The sequence below is a fragment of the Neoarius graeffei genome, chromosome 6, assembly GCF_027579695.1.
Source record: "Neoarius graeffei isolate fNeoGra1 chromosome 6, fNeoGra1.pri, whole genome shotgun sequence".
In the NCBI taxonomy this organism is placed as follows: domain Eukaryota; kingdom Metazoa; phylum Chordata; class Actinopteri; order Siluriformes; family Ariidae; genus Neoarius; species Neoarius graeffei.
In genome coordinates, this window is record NC_083574.1 from 90,274,630 (window position 1) to 90,295,742 (window position 21,113).

Sequence of the window (21,113 nt, forward strand, 5' to 3'; positions counted from 1 at the left end):
CTTATGACTCTTGGAAACAGATGGCAAGAGAGTGCAGGACAGTCCTGAAATCCACCTGCTCTCCAGATGATCTTGATAAACTTGAACAAGAAATCAATATGAAATATGATGTACTGCAATGTCAATATGAGCCCCTCTTATGAAATCAGACCTCCACTCCAGAGATAGTTAACAAAATGGACACCTGTGTCGCTCTGACTAAAGAAATCCTTGCTCTCATGAGCAAATGCAGAGAACATGGATGAGGAATATAAGGAGTGTCTGGAGAAAGAAAGAGTGAGAATTGTATTAAATAAGGCTCAGTATGGGTCTGTTTTTGGCCTCACAAAAACTGAAATCGCAGCCTTAGAGACATCTCACAAATCAAATCATTCCAGTGCATTGTCCAGCATCTCTAAACAACTAGATGCAGAAGCAGAACTTGCAGCTAAACAAGAGCAAGTGAAGGCAATGAAGGACATCCAAGCTCAGAAATTATGGCTCAGTTGGCTGGAAAGTGAATTTAAACTGGGAGAGGCAAAAATGTTGGCTGACATGGAGCAGAAAAAGGTACAGATAAAATCAAAACTAGAAGAGGAATGCATAAAGCTGGAGCAGTTACAAGTGGAGAAGGAAGCCCAGGTAGCAGCTGCTCGAGTGAGAGCATATGATGTTTCTGAAAGTGATTATGAAAAAGAGATGGACCCTGAAACAAATACTGCTTACTGGGAGATTAAACCCATTGCTCCACTGAACCCAAATGCTCCATTATTTGAACCTCAACCAGCACCTCTCGCAGCAACATGTCCTGAGAATATGAGCAGTCTAGCCCAAGCAATAGCAAGTTCATTAAGCATAAACCGTCTGCCTGTGCCTGAATCAACAACTTTCAACAGAGACCCCATGAAGTTTGTTGAATGGAAAATGTCTTTCATGGCACTTATTGATTGTAAGCCCCTTTCTGCAAGTGAAAGGATGTTTTACACTTGTGGAACCTGCAGGCATTGACATCCGACCTGCTTACATGAAGAAAGGGGACAAAGGCCAATGGAAGTAACAAGAAATAGCTCAATGTCTGCCCACAATCATTCAAGCGAGGAAGTTCACAATGCTATGTCCTGTGCATCAACGCAGCATGCCCCTGCCACCTCAAGTATTGAGGTATTTCACTCACGTGACCAAGTCATGTGATGCTGCCATTTTGGACGGCACGGCTCGAATCAGTTTGAATGCGAGGAAGGCGACAAACGAAAAACATAAAAGAAAAAGGAGCGAGATGCAGAAAACACCTTCACTATCCAGCGACGTAGGGCATTTACAGGGCGAGCAGAGGGAGAGGTATTTGCAAAAATTGAGGTTAGCAGGCTTAGAGAACGACGTTTACCTGCTTCCACCAGGACTGTTCACTGACAGCTAAGATTTGTTCACATTTTCATTTACTTTTGGTCCTCAGGATAAACAAAATGTTATGAAATGTCATTGAAATAACTTCTTAGTCTGTTGAGACATGGCCCGTTATAAGTTTTTTCTTTACTGTATTTACTAGTTTACTGAGCTCGCTCCAGGGCTGGCTGGCTGGCGCTAGCTAGCTAGCGCTCCGGGGCTGGCTGGCTGGCTGGCTGGCGCTAGCTAGCTAGCGCTCCGGGGCTGGCTGGAGCTAGCTAGCTAGCGCTCCGGGGCTGGCTGGCTGCCTGGCTGGCGCTAGCTAGCTAGCGCTCTGGGGCTGGCTGGCTGCCTGGCTGGCGCTAGCTAGCTAGTGCTCTGGGGCTGGCTGGCTGGCGCTAGCTAGCTAGCGCTCCGGGGCTGGCTGGCTGGTGCTAGCTAGCTAGCGCTCCGGGGCTGGCTGGCGCTAGCTAGCTAGCGCTCCGGGGCTGGCTGGCTGGCGCTAGCTAGCTAGCGCTCCGGGGCTGGCTGGCTGGCTGGCTGGCGCTAGCTAGCTAGCGCTCTGGGGCTGGCTGGCTGGTGCTAGCTAGCTAGCTAGCGCTCCGGGGCTGGCTGGCACTAGCTAGCTAGCTAGCGCTCTGGGGCTGGCTGGCTGGCTGGCGCTAGCTAGCTAGCTAGCGCTCCGGGGCTGGCTGGCTGGTGCTAGCTAGCTAGTGCTCCGGGGCTGGCTGGCTGGCACTAGCTAGCTAGCGCTCCGGGGCTGGCTGGCTGCCTGTCTGGCGCTAGCTAGCTAGCGCTCCAGGGCTGCCTGGCTGGCGCTAGCTAGCTAGCGCTCCGGGGCTGGCTGGCTGGCGCTAGCTAGCTAGAGCTCCGGGGCTGGCTGGCTGCCTGGCTGGCGCTAGCTAGCTAGCGCTCCGGGGCTGGCTGGCTGCCTGGCTGGCGCTAGCTAGCTAGCGCTCCGGGGCTGGCTGGCGCTAGCTAGCTAGTGCTCCGGGGCTGGCTGGAGCTAGCTAGCTAGCGCTCCGGGGCTGGCTGGCTGCCTGGCTGGCGCTAGCTAGCTAGTGCTCCGGGGCTGGCTGGCTGGCGCTAGCTAGCTAGCGCTCTGGGGCTGGCTGGCTGCCTGGCTGGCGCTAGCTAGCTAGTGCTCTGGGGCTGGCTGGCTGGCGCTAGCTAGCTAGCGCTCCGGGGCTGGCTGGCTGGTGCTAGCTAGCTAGCGCTCCGGGGCTGGCTGGCTGGCGCTAGCTAGCTAGCGCTCCGGGGCTGGCTGGCTGGCGCTAGCTAGCTAGCGCTCCGGGGCTGGCTGGCTGGCTGGCTGGCGCTAGCTAGCTAGCGCTCTGGGGCTGGCTGGCTGGTGCTAGCTAGCTAGCTAGCGCTCCGGGGCTGGCTGGCACTAGCTAGCTAGCTAGCGCTCTGGGGCTGGCTGGCTGGCTGGCGCTAGCTAGCTAGCGCTCCGGGGCTGGCTGGCTGGCTGGCGCTCCGGGGCTGGCTGGCTGGTGCTAGCTAGCTAGCGCTCCGGGGCTGGCTGGCTCAGTAAACTAGTAAATACAGTAAAGGAAAAACTTGAGACTGAAAGGTTTTAACAGTCATCCCAATGACTGAACGTAAACGTTGCTACAGTAACATACTAGGTACTATGATGTTGACATTAGCTAGTTTGCTGTCCAAAATGGTGGACCCCGGGGCGCCACGTGACCCTGTGACGTCAGGTGAAAAACCTCAATAGTCCCAGTCTTGGTATCCTCAGCTCAAGCGCTGCAGAAAGAACTTCTTACCGATGCATTGCTCAACACCCAGAGTGATTCAACATTCATTCTCAAAGATCTGCTTGAGGATTTAAATACCAACGCTCAACCAGTAAAGCTGAAACTTAGTACAATGACAGCTGTCAACACAGCTTTGATAAGCAAGAGCATTCATGATTTACAAGTCTGAGGACTCAATTCTGGAAAACATCTCAAGATAAAGCAAGCCTACACCCGTGACTTCATTCCAGTAGATAAATTCTACATTCCAACCAAGAAAATAGCATTACTGTGGCCTCACCTCAAACATCTAGCAGAACAAATACCATCACTCCTGGACTGTGAAGTAGGACTGTTAATCAGATGCAGCTGTCCATCAGCACTGGCTCCACTTGAGGTAGTCCTAGGTGGTGAAAATGAACCCTTTGCATAGTGAACTGAGCTTGGCTGGAGCATTATAGGCTCATCCAACCCTCATATGGACAGACAGGGAAGCCAAAGCTTCATGCATCATATTACAGTAAAGGAAATTCCAGCTCCACCCGTCATCGATGTCTTGAAAGCTCAGGAATCAGACTTCAGTGAAAGAACTTGTGAAGAGAAGTATATGTTTCAAGAAGATGTCCATTTCATACCATTCTTCAGCAGTAACATCAGACAGAAGGAGGACAGTCACTTGGAAATGCCCCTCCCTTTCAAGACCAATAGTCTGCCTTGGCTACCAAACAAGAAGAAACTTCAAAGATTCAAAGACTTTTTTATTGTCAATTCCCTATATATCCAGGACATATAGGAGAATTGAAATGTCGTTTCTCTCTCACCTTACTTGCAAAAACAGGTAAAGATTATCAAAAAATACATATATTAAGAAAAACTATATATATAAATATTTATAAATATAGATAATATAGATAAAAATACACTCTAAAATCAAACAATGTACAAAATAGCAGTAGTGCAAATACAATACAATATCTAATGGAGAAGGTGCTTAGAAGAGCAGCTTATGAGATGTATATGAACAGTAGTGCAAATGAGCAATAGCAGCAGATACAGAGGTAATGTAAATGTTTATAGTGTGATGTGCAAATGGATGAGATAGAGTTTCTTGTGTGAATGAATGTGCTACAGACCAGGGGTATGGGGTAGGTAGTGGACAGGGTTCAGCATCCTGACAGCCTGGTGGATGAAGCTGTTCAGCAGTCTTGTGGAGTGGGCCCGGAGGCTCCGGTACTTCTTCCCTGAGGGCAGGGGGTAGAAGAATGAGTGTTAAGGGTGGGAGGTGTCACCAGCAATGCTGATGACTCTGCATGTGAGACAGGAGTGATAGATGTCCATAAGGGAGGGGTGAGGGGTACTAATGATCTTGCTGGCCATGTTCACTATGCATTGCAGAGTCTTCCAGCAGGAGCCACTGCAGCCTCCATACTACGCAGTGATGCAGCCAGTGAGGACACTCTCAATGGTGCCCCTGTAGAATGAGCACATGGGTGGGACTCATGCACTCCTCAGTTTGCAGAGGAATTAGAGGCGAGTTTGAGCCTTCTTGGCTAGTGATGAAGTGTTGTTGGACCAGGAGAGGTCCTCAGCAATGTGCACCCCTTGGAATTTGGTGCTGCTCACCCTCTCCACTGCAGCACCATTGATGGTCAGAAGGGGATGCTGTGAGTGACCTCTCCTGAAGTCAACTACAATCTCCTTGGTCTCCATGTTCAAGAAGAGATTGTTGTCTTTACTCCACTGGACCAGTTGGCTCACCTCATTCCTGTAGTTGGCTTCATCGTTGTTAGTGATGAGGCCCACCACAGTCGTGTCATCCGCAAACTTGATGATGTGGTTGGTGCTGTAGATTGGTACACAGTCATGAGTCAGCAGGGTGAAGAGTAGAGAGCTGAGCACGCACCCTTGTGGGGCCCCTGTGCTCAGCATGATGGTCCTGGAGGTGTTACTGCTGACCCAAACATTCTGTGGCCTCCCTGTAAGAAAGTCCAGCACCTCATTACAAAGAGAGGTGTTGAGTCCCAAATGTCTGAGTTTTTGTATTAGCTGCTGGGTAATGATTGTGTTGAATGCCGAACTGTAATCCAAGAACAGCATTCGCACATAGCTGTTCTTTGAGTCCAGGTGAGTGAAGGCTGGGTAGAGAGCAGTGGAGATAGCATCCTCTATGGACCTGTTTGACCTATATGCAAACTGGAACAGGTCATGAGAGGGAGGGAGAATGGACTTGATGTTCTGCATGACCAGTCACTCAAAGCACTTCATGATGATGGAAGTCAGTGCTATGGGCCAATAGTCATTATAGCTAGATGGGAGGGGCTTCTTTGGCACTGGTATTATGGTTGTAGCTTTGAAACACATGGGGACAACAGCTTGGTTCAGGGAGATGTTAAAGATGGACATCCTTGAGGACATCCTTGAGCTCCATGACACAGTCCTTCAAAACACTATCAGGTATGTTGTCTGGTCCAGCTGCCTTACGTGGGTTGATCCTGGAGAGGGTCCTCTCCATGCTGGCTAGAGCCAGACATACAACCTGTTCATCTGGGGGAGGAGTGGTCTTCTGTGCTGGTGTGTTGTTTTGTATTTCAAGGCTTTCAAAGAAGTCATTTAGGCAGTTTAGCAATGTGATGTCACTCTCACTGGTCCGTGGTGGGGGTTTGTAGTTTGTGAGGGTTTGAATGTCATGCCAGAGAGACTGTGCATCTCTGGTGTTGCTGAAGTATCCAGATATTTTATTGCTGTACTGACGTTTTGCCTCCCTGATGCCGCAGAAAAGATTGGCTCTGGCTGTTGTTACACCTGTGGTGTCACTGGCCCTAAAGGCTGCGTCCCAAGCCCGCAGGAGCCTGTGAACCTCTCCTGTCAGCCAAGGCTTCTGGTTAGCACGAACAGTGATTGTTTTGCAATGAGTGACATCATCAGTGCATTTAGTGATGTACGCTGTGACGGCCTCTGTGTATTCCTCTAAGTCTATGTGGTCATTGTAAGTTGCTGCTTCATTGAAAATGTCCCAGTGTATAGTGCTAAAACAGTCTTTCAAAGCATAGGAACCCTCTCTGGCCACACATGTACCTCCTTTTGTGTTGGTCTGATGGCTCTCACTCTAGGTCTATATGCAGGTCTCAGCATGCTGGTGATGTGATCAGAGAGACCCAGGAGGGGGAGGCCTTGTAAGCTCCTTTGTGAGTTGTGTACACCAAGTCCAGTAAGTTGTCACCTCTTGTTGGAAAGTCCACATGTTGATGTAATTTGGGCAGTAAAACCTTTAAATCTGCATGATTGAAGTCACCTGCTGTGATGAGGACTCCGTCTGGGTGCACTGTCTGTTGTTCAGTGATGGCCTGGTAGAGTTCATTGAGTGCCTCACTCCTAACATTGGTGTTAGCGGTGGGAAGGATGTAAACAGCGATGAGCAAAATCAATGTAAACTCCCTCGATGTAAACTCCCTCGTTAAACTTGTCATTGCTCATCATCAGTGCCTGAAGAGGAAAGTGAAGGCCAGTAAACAGTACTATGACCATTATAGAACATTTATGGAGGAAATAAACAGTAAAGGTGAGGCAGAATTGGCACCTACACCAAATTGTTAATTTTACATTTTGTATCATCCTCCTATTATTTAGGATACAGTTCCTGAATAATGGCATTCATAAATAAAGGCATGAGACAATGTTTATTTTCCTTCCTAATAAGAATAACCATGATTATTTTGCAGATTCAAACAACTGTGAGAAGTGTCCAGGAGAATATTGGTCTAATGCTGAAAGAGATGAATGTGTGTTAAAAGTCACTGAGTTTCTTTCATTTACAGACATTACAGGGATAGTATTGGTCCTTTTTTTCTTTGTTTGGAGCAGCAATAAGTGTGTTAGTAGCTGTTTTATTTATAATAAAAAAGACACTCCCATTGTTAAGGCCAACAACTCTGAGATCTGACAGACCTCTCGCTCCTTTCGCTCCTCCTACTCAAGCGAGTAGGACGCTTTTTGCTTTGCTCCTGCTTGAACTCCTCTTTTCGGCTTTTTTCACTATTTCTCTATTTTTTTCTTATTTGCTTTCTTTTTACTTACATTCAACAAGTTTAGCAAGGAAGGACAGATGTTTTCTCCCATTTATACAAGATAACCTAGAAGTTAGACAAAGCAACTGACACAGAAGACTGGATTATTGTAAAATGGAGAAACCAAGGAACTCTAGTAACAAATGGACTGAGCTTGAAAAAAGAATGTCTAGCCTGGAATCTATGATTGATGCCCGTCTATTAAGGATTGAAGGGAGTCCAGCAGCCGATACCGCAAAGGGGAATGCGGGGAATGTTCAGCATCTGAATGATGGGAATTTGGATGAATCGGTTGACTTCACAAAGCAAAATGTGAGTACTGATTGCTGGAAAAGACAAGGTGCTAGACCCAAAAACAAAAGGGCATTGACTTCAACTCCATTGCGGTCTGATGCCGTCAGACCTACAGTCTATGAATACCACCAGGCTGAAAACTACAGATATACACAGCCCATTACACTCCAGAACAGATTTCAGTGTCTTACAGACATGGAACCAGTAGTTCCTAAAAAGTGGCAGAATTTGAATAACAAAAATAAAGCTCGCAGTAGAGGTAGAAAGCAGCCACCAACACCAGTTAATCCTACAACCCTTGTTGTGGGTGATTTCACTATGAAAAATATTGGAGGAGAGTCCATGGTTGTGTGCTGTTTTCCTCACGCTTCCATCTCAGAGACTACAGACAACATTTCAAAAATGCTGTCAAACTACAAATCAATTAAACTCATTATTGTGCATGTTGGAGCAAATGATGTTTTCAGGGAACAGCTCACTGTGAGGAAATCTTTCAAAGACCTTTTTTCTGCCCTAAACGGACTTGGAATGTCTTTTTTTATCAGTGGTCCATTACCAGGATCTGTGATCGGCAATTACGGGTTTTCCCGACTGCTCAGTCTCAACACCTGGCTTGCAAAGACATGTTTTTCCTCTGGCATTAATTTTATTGACAACTTCAACCTTTTCTGGAAACGCAAAGCCTTTTTCAGCCCAAATAGCACAGAACTCAGCTGGACTGCTGCTAAAGTCTTGGCAGACCATTATCAATACTTTGTCCACCATTCCATGCCGACCTTGGGTACACTCTCTGATAAGCGCTCTGTAGCTGCACTGAAAGGAGTTAAAAACACTGATACGAACTCTGTTTGGGTACAAACTGAACCTCCCAGGGACATCAACAAAGACTCAAAAACAGTACGGAAACACACTGTTGAGGTTCATACTCAAGCAGTGGCTTACGACACAAAACACTCTGTAACAGTGAATCTGCAGGCAGAAAGAAGCGGGACTAATGCTCACTCTGATGGATTACAAACTGAAAAAATGATAAACAACATCAAAAACACAGATGATTCACAACATTCCGGGAAATGTCCAATCTTATTTCCCATTCTCAGTGGAGTCAAGCAAAACTCCTTGTCACCAACGAAGGCAACTAAGCCCCCAGCAACTACAGAGGATCATGCTGACTCATCTGCCCCCAATACAGTTCAGGAAAATGATCAGAGGGTGGATCTATCACCACACATATCCCCATCACTTTCCAAGTCTAGCAACATGATATCTGAGCTAATGGGTAAGCTGGCAGAACTATCAGAAAGACAATCAGATAAACAAGCATCACCACAACCTCCTGAGACTGGCAATAGGCAATCACCACCAACAACAGTGGATGTAACCCCAAGCCCCTCTGTATCTCCTTCACCCCCCAGACTGCATTTTCCTGAGAAAATGGAGAGACTATTGTCTTTAAGCCGAGTGTCTTTGGCAAGCCCAAGAGGACACTCAAATTAAGTACCGTACACAGAGCTGTCTCATGGTCAGGCCTTGTGTACCCCAACATCTTTAATGATATATCCAACTGCTACAGCACCCAAGAAACGGAGGGTACCACCTCCCCCTGTGACTACAGATAAGACTCAAGGACCATGTGCACAGCTACAGTTCACCGGCAGCAGTGATGACCTTCATGTTGGAACGAACTGATATAATCTGGGTCCAGATGGTAGTTTTGAAAATAAGCTGGGACCCATGACGTACTTTTCTATTCCTGTGCTAACAAGAAGGAGAGGTGTTCTTATACATCCTATCAACGGGGTAAACTTGTCAAATCTCCTTCCAGTTCCAAAACAACCACAGAACGCTTCTGTGGAAATTACCCCCACATTCACTGTAAAACAAGCTCTTCAGAATGTAAGATCACTTAATAAGCCTTTTTTAATTAATGACTTCATCGGTACACACAAACTGGATTTTATGCTTCTTACTGAAACTTGGCTTGAACAATCAAGCAGCTCTATTACTCTTATTGAAGTAACTCCCCCACTCTTTGATTTTATGAGTGTTGGAAGACCCAGTAAACAGGGAGGAGGAATAGCAAATATATACAAGGCATGTTTTCAGTACAAACAGACAACTCTTGGTGACTTTACATCTTTTGAATACCTAAGTGCAATCCTAAAATATTCTTCTAACATATTAGTGTTGACTATTTACAGACCACCAAGACTTTCTGCACCACTGTTCCTAGAGGAGTTTGGGGAACTGTTGTCAAATATTTGTTTAGAGCTTGACAATCTTATTATTTCTGGGAATTTTAACTTCCATGTTGATAATCTAGATAACACGTATGCAAATGAATTTCTTACACTGATTGATGCCTTCAACCTAACACAACATGTACAAGGGCCAACGCACTCCCATGGCCACACCCTCGACCTTGTCATCACTAAGGGTCTTAATGCATCTACTAGTGTCATGGACCTGGGTATATCTGATCATTTCTGTGTTTTCTTTGATGTTTCCATTTCCCCTCACTTTCAAAACAAGTCTGTGACTGTAAAAAAGAGGGTAATTACCAATGGCACAGCAGCTCTTTTTGAGCAGGCACTCTCAGAACTCCCATGTCAATCTTTAGATTGTGCAGATGATCTAATGGAAATGTTTAATTCAAGAATGAAACATATAATGGATGCTATTGCTCCTTTAAAAACCAAAAGAGTCGTAGACAAAGGAAAAGCACCCTGGAAACTAAATCCAGCAGTTAAAATGTCAAAGAGGGAATGTAGAAAGTCTGAAAGAAAATGGCGTAAATCTAAACTCCAGATTCATTATCAAATCTACAAAGGGATGTTATGTAAACACAACTTAGAAATTTCTAAAGCAAGACAGTCTTTTTTTTTTGCTGACATTATTAATAGGAATATCAACAATGCCCGTGTGCTATTTTCTACAGTTGAAAAGCTAACAAACCCATCAAGACAAATGCCTTCTGAATTTCTCTCAGTTAATACATGCAACAACTTTGCATCTTTTTTCAAAGGAAAGATTGATAAAATACATATGAATATAGCCACACAGGTGCAAACACTTCAAAATCTGGAACCACTGGATAAAGAGAGAGGGGGTCGTAATACAATGTCAACATTTAGTTTAATTGATGTTGAGACTCTAAGAAAAACAGTACAAACTCTCAGCTCCTCCACATCTGAACTGGACATTTTACCTACAGTCTTTTTCAAATCTGTTCTTCACCTAATATCAGACGAGGTACTTCAGATTATCAACACCTCCTTACGAACTGGCATGTTTCCTTCATCTCTAAAAAAAGCGGTTGTAAAACCCCTACTGAAAAAGAATAACCTGGATGTCTCAGTACTCAACAACTACAGGCCCATATCCAATTTGCCATTCGTTGGTAAAATAATTGAAAAAATTGTTTTTAATCAATTAACTGCCTTCCTGACATCAAACGGATGTTTTGATAAGTTTCAGTCAGGTTTTCGTGCCAATCATAGCACTGAAACAGCTCTTACTAAAGTCATGAATGACCTATGTCTTAATTCTGATGCTGGTAAAACATCAGTCTTGGTGCTTTTAGACTTAAGTGCTGCATTTGACACGGTAGATCATTTCATACTGTTACATCGACTGGAGCATTGGGTTGGATTTACTGGTATAGTAATCAACTGGTTAAAATCTTACCTACAACAAAGATTTTTTTTATGTGGCCATTGGAGGCCACAGTTCATCACCCGTGTCCTTGAACTGTGGGGTTCCCCAGGGCTCAATCCTGGGACCATTACTATTCAACCTTTATATGCTCCCACTTGGACAAATTATTAAGAATAACTCAATAAACTTCCATAGCTATGCAGATGACACTCAGCTTTACTTAGCTATGTCACCTAATGACTCTGCCCCTCTTGAGTCTCTTCATAGATGCATTGACCAAATTAACAAATGGATGTCTCACAATTTTCTTCAGCTGAACGCAGATAAAACTGAAGTAATTATATTTGGCAAAAAGGAGGAAAGGCTTAGGATTGCCACTGTTCTTGAAACTAAGGGGCTTAAAGCAAAGGATACTGTCAAAAACCTTGGTGTCCTTATTGACAGTGAACTTAACTTCAACAGTCATATGAAAGTGGTAAAAAAGTCTGCATTCTATCACCTAAAAAACATTTCTAAACTCAGGGGTCTCATGTCAAAGCATGATCTAGAAAAACTTATTCATGCTTTCATTTCCAGTAGGGTTGATTACTGCAATAGCCTTTTCACAGGTCTTCCAAAAAAGACCATTAAAGAGCTTCAACTAATCCAAAATGCAGCAGCAAGGGTTCTTACAAGAACAAAAAGGGTAGTCCATATCACTCCAATCCTAAGGTCTCTGCACTGGCTCCCAGTGAGCTATAGAATTGACTTTAAGGCATTACTTCTTCTATTTAAAACATTAAATGGGATGGGACCCAGCTACAGTACCTACTGGATATGTTTCAATTATATGCACCAACTAGGTCTCTAAGATCACAGGAGAAAAACTTGCTAGTAATACCAGCTGTCAAAACGAAGTGTGGTGAAGCAGCCTTTAGTTGCTATGCTGCTAAGCTTTGGAACCAACTTCCAGATGATATCAAAAATGCTCCTACTGTTGTTAGTTTTAAATCCAGGCTCAAGACAAAGCTGTTTTCAGATGCTTTCACTTGATTAATTTTTACCTAAAGTGTAATTAATTTTCTTTAACATAATTTCTTTTAATTTTGATTTTAATGATTTTACTTTAATTCTTTATTTTAATTTATTTTTAATTTTGGATTTTAATGATTTCACTTTTACTTTAATTCTTTGTTACTGTTCTTATGCTTTTATTTTTTGTGAAGCACATTGAATTGCCTGTGTGTATGAAATGCGCTATACAAATAAACTTGCCTTGCCTTGCCTCTCTTCTCTCTGACTCTGTGTTTCCTCTGTTCAGTTACATTTATCAGAAGGCCCTCTGAGTGGTCCTGTATGCTGCGACACACAGCATTTGGGATCACATTTGTTCTCTGTATCTCATATGTTCTGGGGAAAATTAGTTGTGCTAATGTGGTTTGGACCTCCACAGCAGAGACTCAGTGTAATTTTATTCACTCTAATACAGGTCCTTATTTGTGTGCTTTGGTTAACAGTTTCTCCTCCTTTCCCCTGCAAGAATATTAACTACTGCAAGGAAAAGATCATTTTAGAATGTAACTTGGGCTCACCTATAGGCTTTTGGGCCATATTGAGTTATATAGATATTCTGGCATTGTTGTGCTTTATTTTAGCATTTCTAGCTAGAAAGCTGCAAGACAATTTTAATGAAGCTCAATTCATCACATTCAGTATCCTCATATTCTGTGCAGTTTATTCCAGGTTATGTCAGCTCTCCTGGAAAATCTACTGTAGCTGTGGAGATATTTCCTATTTTACCCTCTAGTTTTGCTCTGCTATTCTATATATTTACACCTAAATGTTATATTATTTGATTTAAACCTGAGCTCAATATGAAGAAACATATGATGGGGAAAATGGCATTGAAATGACAAATAAAAAATATTAAAATCTGCAACAGTAGTCACATTGCACTGGCTGTCGTTACGTATTACGTAACAGCACGTATTACGTAACAGCACCCAGTAGTCATGCGAGTGGACTGAATGTTGAAATTGGTCATTTGAGTGGAATCAGTTCACTTGGGATCCTTGAAACACCGGGCATGAGGTGGGAATGCACCATGAATGGGACACCAGTCCACTACAGGGCACCAGTTACACAGAGATTCACACACAATCATTAAAATAAGAAACAAAAATTCTATCTGCCTGTATGCACCTTTTTGGGAGGTAGACGGAAAGCAGAAAATCTGGAGGAAACCCACACAAACATGAGCAGAACATGCACAGAGAGTAACTCAAAATCAGGATCAAAATGGGGACCCAGGAACTGTGAGGCTATAAGATAATCATGTTACTGACCTGTTGTCTATGAACCTTTTTTTAGCATTGCATGGCTTTTTATTCTTTTGTTATCCCTGTCCTAACTTTTCTGAAATGTATTGCTCACATCAAATTCAAATTCATTTTTCCAAGATGGCGGCACGTACACACGCAGCGGCTCCTCTCTGTCCTGACAGAACGGTGTTTTCGTGTTTTTTGTGTTTTAAAACAGTGTGTATCTGTTCATCTTTGTCGCGTCCATCAGTCTTAAGGCGCAGATACTCCCGTGAGTTTCTGCTCGACATCCGCAGAACTATATTCACGGATATAAATCCAGCGGATGTGGAAGTGCTATGTGACTACGGTTTGCTCCGGAGGCCTGCTCAACCACTGACCCCCACTCCTGCATCCAGCCCACAGTGGAGGCGCCACAGGCGGAACATGTAGAAGCAGAAGAGGGACAAGCGCGGAGGTATCTGGGTTAGGCTAGCGGCTAGCCCTCACCAGCCGGCTAACCCCCCCCATCACTCTGGCCAATGTACGCTCTCTGGACAACAAGCTGGATTATGTCCGCCTGCTCCACTCATCTTCTAAGTCTGTGAGTGAGTGTTGTGTCCTCGTGTTTGTGGAAACATGGCTTAACGACAGTGTCCCGGACTGTGCCATTCAGCTAGCCCGGCTAACATGTTACCGGTCAGAGAGAGCACTAGTCGAGAGGGGGAAGACTCGCGGAGGAGGACTCTCTGTTTACATCAGTGATGCCTGGTGCTGCGATGCTGTCGTGGTCTGCAAACACTGCTCACCACTGGTGGAGTTTATAATTATTAACTGCCAGCCATTCTACCTGCCAAGGGAATATACAGCCATATTGCTGGTAGCAATATACATCCCTCCCAGCTCCAATAACAACAGGAGTGAAGCACTGAATGAACTCTATCAGCATATCAGTGAGCAGCAGACAGCCCACCCAGATGCTTTCCTCATCCTGGCTGGGGATTTCAACCATGCAAACCCCAAGAGCGTGTTTCCAAAACTCTATGGACATATCAACTTTCCCACACATGGAAACAATACTCTGGACAATGTTTACACCATGCATAAAGATGCCTACAAAGCCCTACCCCTCCCCCACCTTGGGGCCTCAGATCATTCCACTGTTATGCTAATGCCAGCATACAGGCTGCTGGTTAAAGTCACCAAACCAGCTACAAAGCAGATATGTGTGTGGCCAGAGGGGTCCTCAGAGGCACTCCAGAACTGTTTTTCCACCACTGACTGGAACATGTTCAGACAGGCGGCCACCTACAACAACAACACAGATCTCCAGGAGTACACGGAGACTGTCACTGCCTACATGAGGAAGTGCATGAATGATGTTACAGAACCATCTCCATTTAGGCCAATCAGAAGCCATGGCTGACAGGGGAAGTCCACAGGCTCCTGAGGGCTCAGAACATCGCCTTCAGAGCTGGGGACGAGGTGGGCCTGAGGACAGCTAGGGCCAACCTGTCATGAGACATCAGGGTGGCCAAGAGACAGCATTCCAGGAACATTGCTGTCTACTTCAATGACAGCAGAGACACCTGGAACCTGTGGTGGGGATTCAGACCATCACAGACTACAAGCCTGTGCCACAGACCTGTGATAACTCCACCTCTCTCTTTCTCTCTTCTCTTCTCTGAATCAGTTGAACAACTTCTTCACTTGCTTTGAGGCAGACAACAGCACCACAGCACAGAAGACCCCACCACCTCCAGGTGACCAGGTGTTGACGCCATCCCCAGACAGCATGAGGAGAGCTCTCAGGACGACAAATGCATGGAAAGCCCTGGGTCCTGATAATATTCCCGGTCGTGTCCTGAGAGACTGTGTCGAGGAGCTCACAGATGTCTTTACAGAAATCTTCAACATCCCGTTGAGCCAGGCTGTTGTCCCCACGTGCCTCAAAGCCACCACCATCATCCCGGCCCCGAAGAAGCCATCTCCCTCCTACTTCAATGACTACCGCCCTGTCGCACTCACGCCCATCCTCATGAAGTGCTTCGAGCGGCTAGTCATGCAGCATATCAAGTCTGCCCTCCCCCCCCACCCTGGACCCTTTCCAGTTTGCATATCAGTCCAATTGTTTGACCGATGATGCCATCTCCACTGCCCTCCACTCAGCCCTCACCCACCTGGAGACAAAAGACTCGTATGTCAGAATGCTGTTCATAAACTTTAGCTCAGCATTCAACACAATCATTCCTCAGCAGCTCATTCATAAACTGGACCAGCTGGGACTCAACACCTCCCTGTGCAACTGACTGCTGGACTTCCTGACGGGGAGACCACAGCCTGTATGGGTCGGCAGCAACTCCTCCAGCACCATCACATTGAACATGGCGGCCCCCCAAGGATGTGTGCTGAGCCCCCTCCTCTTCACTCTGTTGACCCACGACTGTACACCAACATCCAGCTCTAATCTCTTCATTAAGTTTGCGGACGACACGACTGTGGTGGGTATCATCAACAATGGCGATGAGACAATCTACAGGAGTGAGGTGAGCCACATGTGGTGCAAGGACAACAATCTCTGCCTGAATGTGGAGAAGACGAAGGATATTGTTGTGGACTTCAGGGAGTGCACACCCAGCATGCGCCACTAACTATCGACGGTGCTGCAGTGGAGAGGGTGAACAGCACCAAGTTTCTGGGTGTGCACATCTCTGAAGACCTGTCCTGGAGCAACAACACTGCATCACTGGCCAAAAAAGCCCAACAGCATCTGTACTTCCTCCGCAAACTGAGGAGAGCAAGAGTCCTGGCCCCCCATCATGTACACATTCTACAGAGGCACCATCGAGAACATCCTGACCAGCTGCATCACCGTGTGGTACAGTGCCTGCACCATGTCCTGATGCAAGACTCTGCAGTGCATCGTGAGAGCAGTTGAGAGGATCATTGGTGTCTCTCTCCCTTCTCTTATAGATATCTATAACTCCCGCCTCACCCGCAAAGCCATCAGGATTGCAGGTGACCCCACCCACCCATCTCACAGCCTCTTGAGTCTGCTGCCATCAGGGAGGAGACTGCGGAGTCTCCGGGCCAAAACCAGCAAGCTCAAGGACAGTTTCTATCACCAGGCGGTCAGGAGGCTCAACTCCCTCCCTGTTATGCCCCTCCTTCCCCCTCTGCCCCCTGCCACATATTCTGCCCACACACCCCCCTGCCCCTCCTTCAGCATCTGACATGTCACCCTCACAGTTTCCCCAACACACACACACATACTCTCAACGTTCATTCACACACTGAACTCAGAGAGAGAGTGTGTTTAGTCTATGTCTAGTTCTTATCTAGAGTGTTTATACTGTTTATATTGTTTATTTCAATTATTCTATTTTTATTTATTGCATTGCCTGTTTGCACTGTGGGTCAGAGAGGACTGAAATTTCATCTGTGCTGTATGTTGAGCATGTATAGCATATTTGACAATAAATTTTACTTGACTTATTTTTCAAAAAACAATAAAATTTGTCAGTTTTGACATTTTATATGTTGTCTTTGTACTATTTTCAATGAAATATAGGGTTTACCTGATTGCAAATCTTCACCAATCTGCTTTTATTTATGTTTTACACAGTGTCCCAATGTTTTTGGAATTGGGGTTGTACTTTCCTAGCAGAAAGAGCTTGAGTTAGTATGGATTAGATATAGTCAGACTTGCACCCACCACAGTAAGGGATCACCCAGCACACACACAACGTATATAAGACATAGTGGTTAGGTAGTGGTTTGGTAATGTCAGGGAAATACGTCGTCGTTACATAGTAGGCAGGTCCTAATACAACGTTGTGCCAATACGTAATGACAACGTAGTGGTAATATGTAACGACAATGTAGTGGTAATATGTATTGACAACGTAGTGGTAATATGTAACGACAATGTAGTGGTAATGTGTAACAGACATGTTATCTGGCGACCATCCAGTCACGTACGTCCTACTACATAAGCTACATGCTGTGTGTATTTTCTATTTGATGATTGATGTATTAATAATTTGCTTTCATACATTTTGTTGTATATCTCTATGAATAACATTAACAATGTGATCTTGGTCTATTGATGAATTGATCATATTTTAACTTTAAAATAGTGCTGAATGAGGCCATTTCAATGAAATAAAAGTTCATAGAGCCATGATTTTGCAGTTAGGCATGTCTTATCAGTTTATCTGCATTGTAACCCTCTAATATAACTATTAGTGGTATTTTTTTTATCCAAAATCATGTTCGGTACACGCAAAACTTTAACTAAAGGGGAGGACTTTCACATGATCCATGATTGCCAACAAATTATTTCCGTGACCCGTGATTTGAGCCTGTTTCTATTCCTGTGATGTGTGATTGAGAATTGTTATTTTTGTGACCCCCCAGTGGCAGATCCGGGGGAGGGGTTTAACCCCCACCCCCCTTCAACCAGTGGAGGGGGGGAGGTATAAAAGAGTAAACACAACAGAAATCTTGAAGCAAGCAAAATTATTCAAAATGTGCTCAAATTCACTGAATGAACATGTACATTTTCATTTTCCAGGGCGCTTGCCTTCAGGCCGCTCATCAATGCTTTTTGTAAAAATGATCAATATCCCCCCACTTTCTTTCCAAATCCAATACCCGCCCCTATCCTGTGACCCCTCTCCACCACCCCACCCTGTTAACTTGGCGGGAAAAGGGCATATGCTGACTGACCTCTATCCCATCATGCTTTGCAGCTCCGGATTGCGTCTGTCTTTCAAAACCCGTTGAAGGATTGACTTCTGGCATCCCAGTTTTTTTTATTCATGTGAAGGGAAGGTGTTTGGTTATAATTGGAGAGCTTTGATTGACAGAATCTTTCAAGGTATGAATCTTACCCTTGCTATTGTTGTCACTATGTGAATGTAAGGTGATTAAGTCTGACGATATATTATATGCAGATGTAATCGTTAAATGTTTATTTTAATGAATTTTAGTGTCTGAGTCTCCACTGCAGGAAAGCATGTCACGGTCCCATGTTGTTTGTGGGGGATGATGGGTGTGGTGTCAGAGTCCAGCCTCCCAGTGATAACCCTGTTACTGAATGTTAGTGTGGATCCTTTATGGGGTAATTTTTAAAACCATGGTTTAAAGCTGTGAAGGTTTAACTACCTCTTGATTTCAATCAAAAGATGACTTTGGTCAGTTATTTAATATTGTTACAGTATAAACTGATAAACATGCATCCTAATATGAATGTTTGGTGAAATTTAAAAATTAAATCGTTTCACAAAATTTATTCTGTAACAACATATGTAGACTACTTACTGGGGTATTTGGAATGGTTCATAAAGCTGTTCCACACTATTTCAGTTTGTTTTACTGTTACATGCATTTATTATGCAATCTATAGAAAAATTCACTTAGGTGGAATTTCTTTTTATCTCCTGGGAATATCATTCATCTCCAAGGTTTGCATATTACATTCATTAAAAACAAACAGTAAAATCTTACCATTAACTTAATTAATTCCATTCGTTCTGCAAGATATTAATTGCTTTGCAAATTTGTCTCAGATACAGAGGACTTTGAAGAGCTGTTCAAGCTGAGGAGTACAGATCCATGGCAAAATACCAGATCAGACAGTGAGTTCTATTCTTACTTACAAAAAAGACATGCTAGCATACACATTTTATGAAAAGATAGAAACACTACTTGAATAAATTACTTACATTTGTGATCTGTCAGTTTGAATATCTGTGTAGTGACATCCAGTACTAATAATATTACTTATTGATGTGTGGTATTTTATCATAAAATCCAACCATTTTTTAAATTTATGTCTTTAATTCATAAATGCATAATGCTCACTCATTTTTATGTGGCCCATGACACTAACCATTTCCTTTTTATGTGTTTTTATAGATTATCAGAGAAAGGTTCTGATTAAGACAGTAGTGAGACCAGCTGTGATGTATCGATTGGAGACCATACCCTTAATGAAGAGACAGGAGGCAAAGTTGGAGGTGGCGGAGTTGAGGATGTTAAGGTTTGCGACGGGAGTGATGAGGTTGGACAGGATAAGGAATGAGCACAACAGAGGGACAGCACATGTGGAGAGCTTGGGAATTAAGCTAAGAGAGATGAGACTGAGATGGTATGGGCACATCCTGAGATGAGATGCTGAGCATGTGGGAAGGAGAATGTTGAGGATGGATCTGCCAGGCAAACGAAAACGAGGAAGGCCAAAGAGGAGATACATGGACGTAGTGAGAGAGGACATGAAAGTGGCAGGTGTGGTAGTGAAGGATGCGGAAGACAGGGAGCAATGGAGATGAAAGATCCGCTGTGGCAACCCCTAATCGGGAGCAGCCAAAAGAAGAAGAAGAAGATTCAGAGAAAGGTTCTGATGTGCCTAGATGAAATTGTGCAGAATTATTTGTAGGTACTTACCTCTTGCAAATATTTTATGTGTACATACATCACTTAATCTGACCATATAATGGTAAACAAGGATTTCCCAATTTATCATTGATTATAATTATATTTGCAGGCTCGTGCTGCTGTGGCTGCAACAACTAAGGAGACAACTACTGTACCAACCCACCATTCATCTGATTCGGAAACCAGAGACAGCTGTTAGCTCTTCCACTGCTAGAATTTCTATTATTGAATGCTGGTTCACCATTAAATATTTTCTAGAGCCAGAACAAAAATAATGGTTGGCATGTGTGTAAATATTGCAGTCAGTCTCTGTAGGTTTTTATGCCATTTTAGTGTAATGTAATATCTGACCAGCGGCCATCATAAAAGTGCTGAATAATACCTTTAAGTTCCTTTACATATTCATGATTACATTTGATTCAGGTAATACATGTATTAATCTTCTATTTCAGGGGTTTTCAAAGTGTGGGAGAGTCAGCCCCCCCTCGGAGAGCAAATAAACAACAGTGCCCCCCCCCCCCCCCAATTTTTGTTGTTGCTATACTTAATGTTCCATTTGTATTTTTAAAAAATGGTTGTTGTACACATTTTTATTTTTCACATTTTAAACATCTGTGCTTTTTAACACATCTTGTTTTACACATTTTAAACATCTCATAGCATCGTTAGCTAGCACCTCTTGGCAGACAACACACTGTGGCAGTGGAGCATCTTCAGATCCAGTCCATGAAAATCCAAACTTTAAATAATCGTGGTCATACTTCCTTCTTTTTCCAGTCCCCCAGGATTCTGTGGGCCTTTTTTGTGATTGTTGCGGGCTAAAATGTCTGATGTTGCGGGGGTTTTCCAAAAAAATTGTGATGAAAGTTGCGGTGTTTTTTAGGTTTTTGTTGCGATTACATTGTGGGAGGAAGTGAAAGTTACGAGAAATTGTTGCGATTTTCTCTTTTTGTGATTAAAATTGAGTGATATGTTAAATATTAAGTTATTACTGAAAAACTATTGATTAAAAAACAAAGACACTGAGAAATGGTCCTATAAACAACTTTACCAATATAAAAGATTACCAGGACTACAAAAATGCAGAAAAATATGCTTTACTTATCCAAATACACCTGTTGGTTCAAAAGTTAAAGTGCAGAGAACCTCACAGCACAACATGAAGTTACCTTAAAATATAATATAAATGCCTCAGCTTTCATGTAAGAAAAAAAAAACTATTAATACTAGTACTGTGTGCAGGCAGTCTCTCCTGAAGACTAAATTAAACAATA

At 43.9% G+C, this 21,113-nt stretch overlaps 1 pseudogene; it reads left to right on the forward strand.

Moving 5' to 3' along the window:
- The first annotated feature begins 237 nt into the window (after positions 1-237).
- The window catches only part of LOC132888370 (extracellular calcium-sensing receptor-like), a 33,995-nt pseudogene continuing 13,119 nt past the window's right edge, over positions 238-21,113 (forward strand).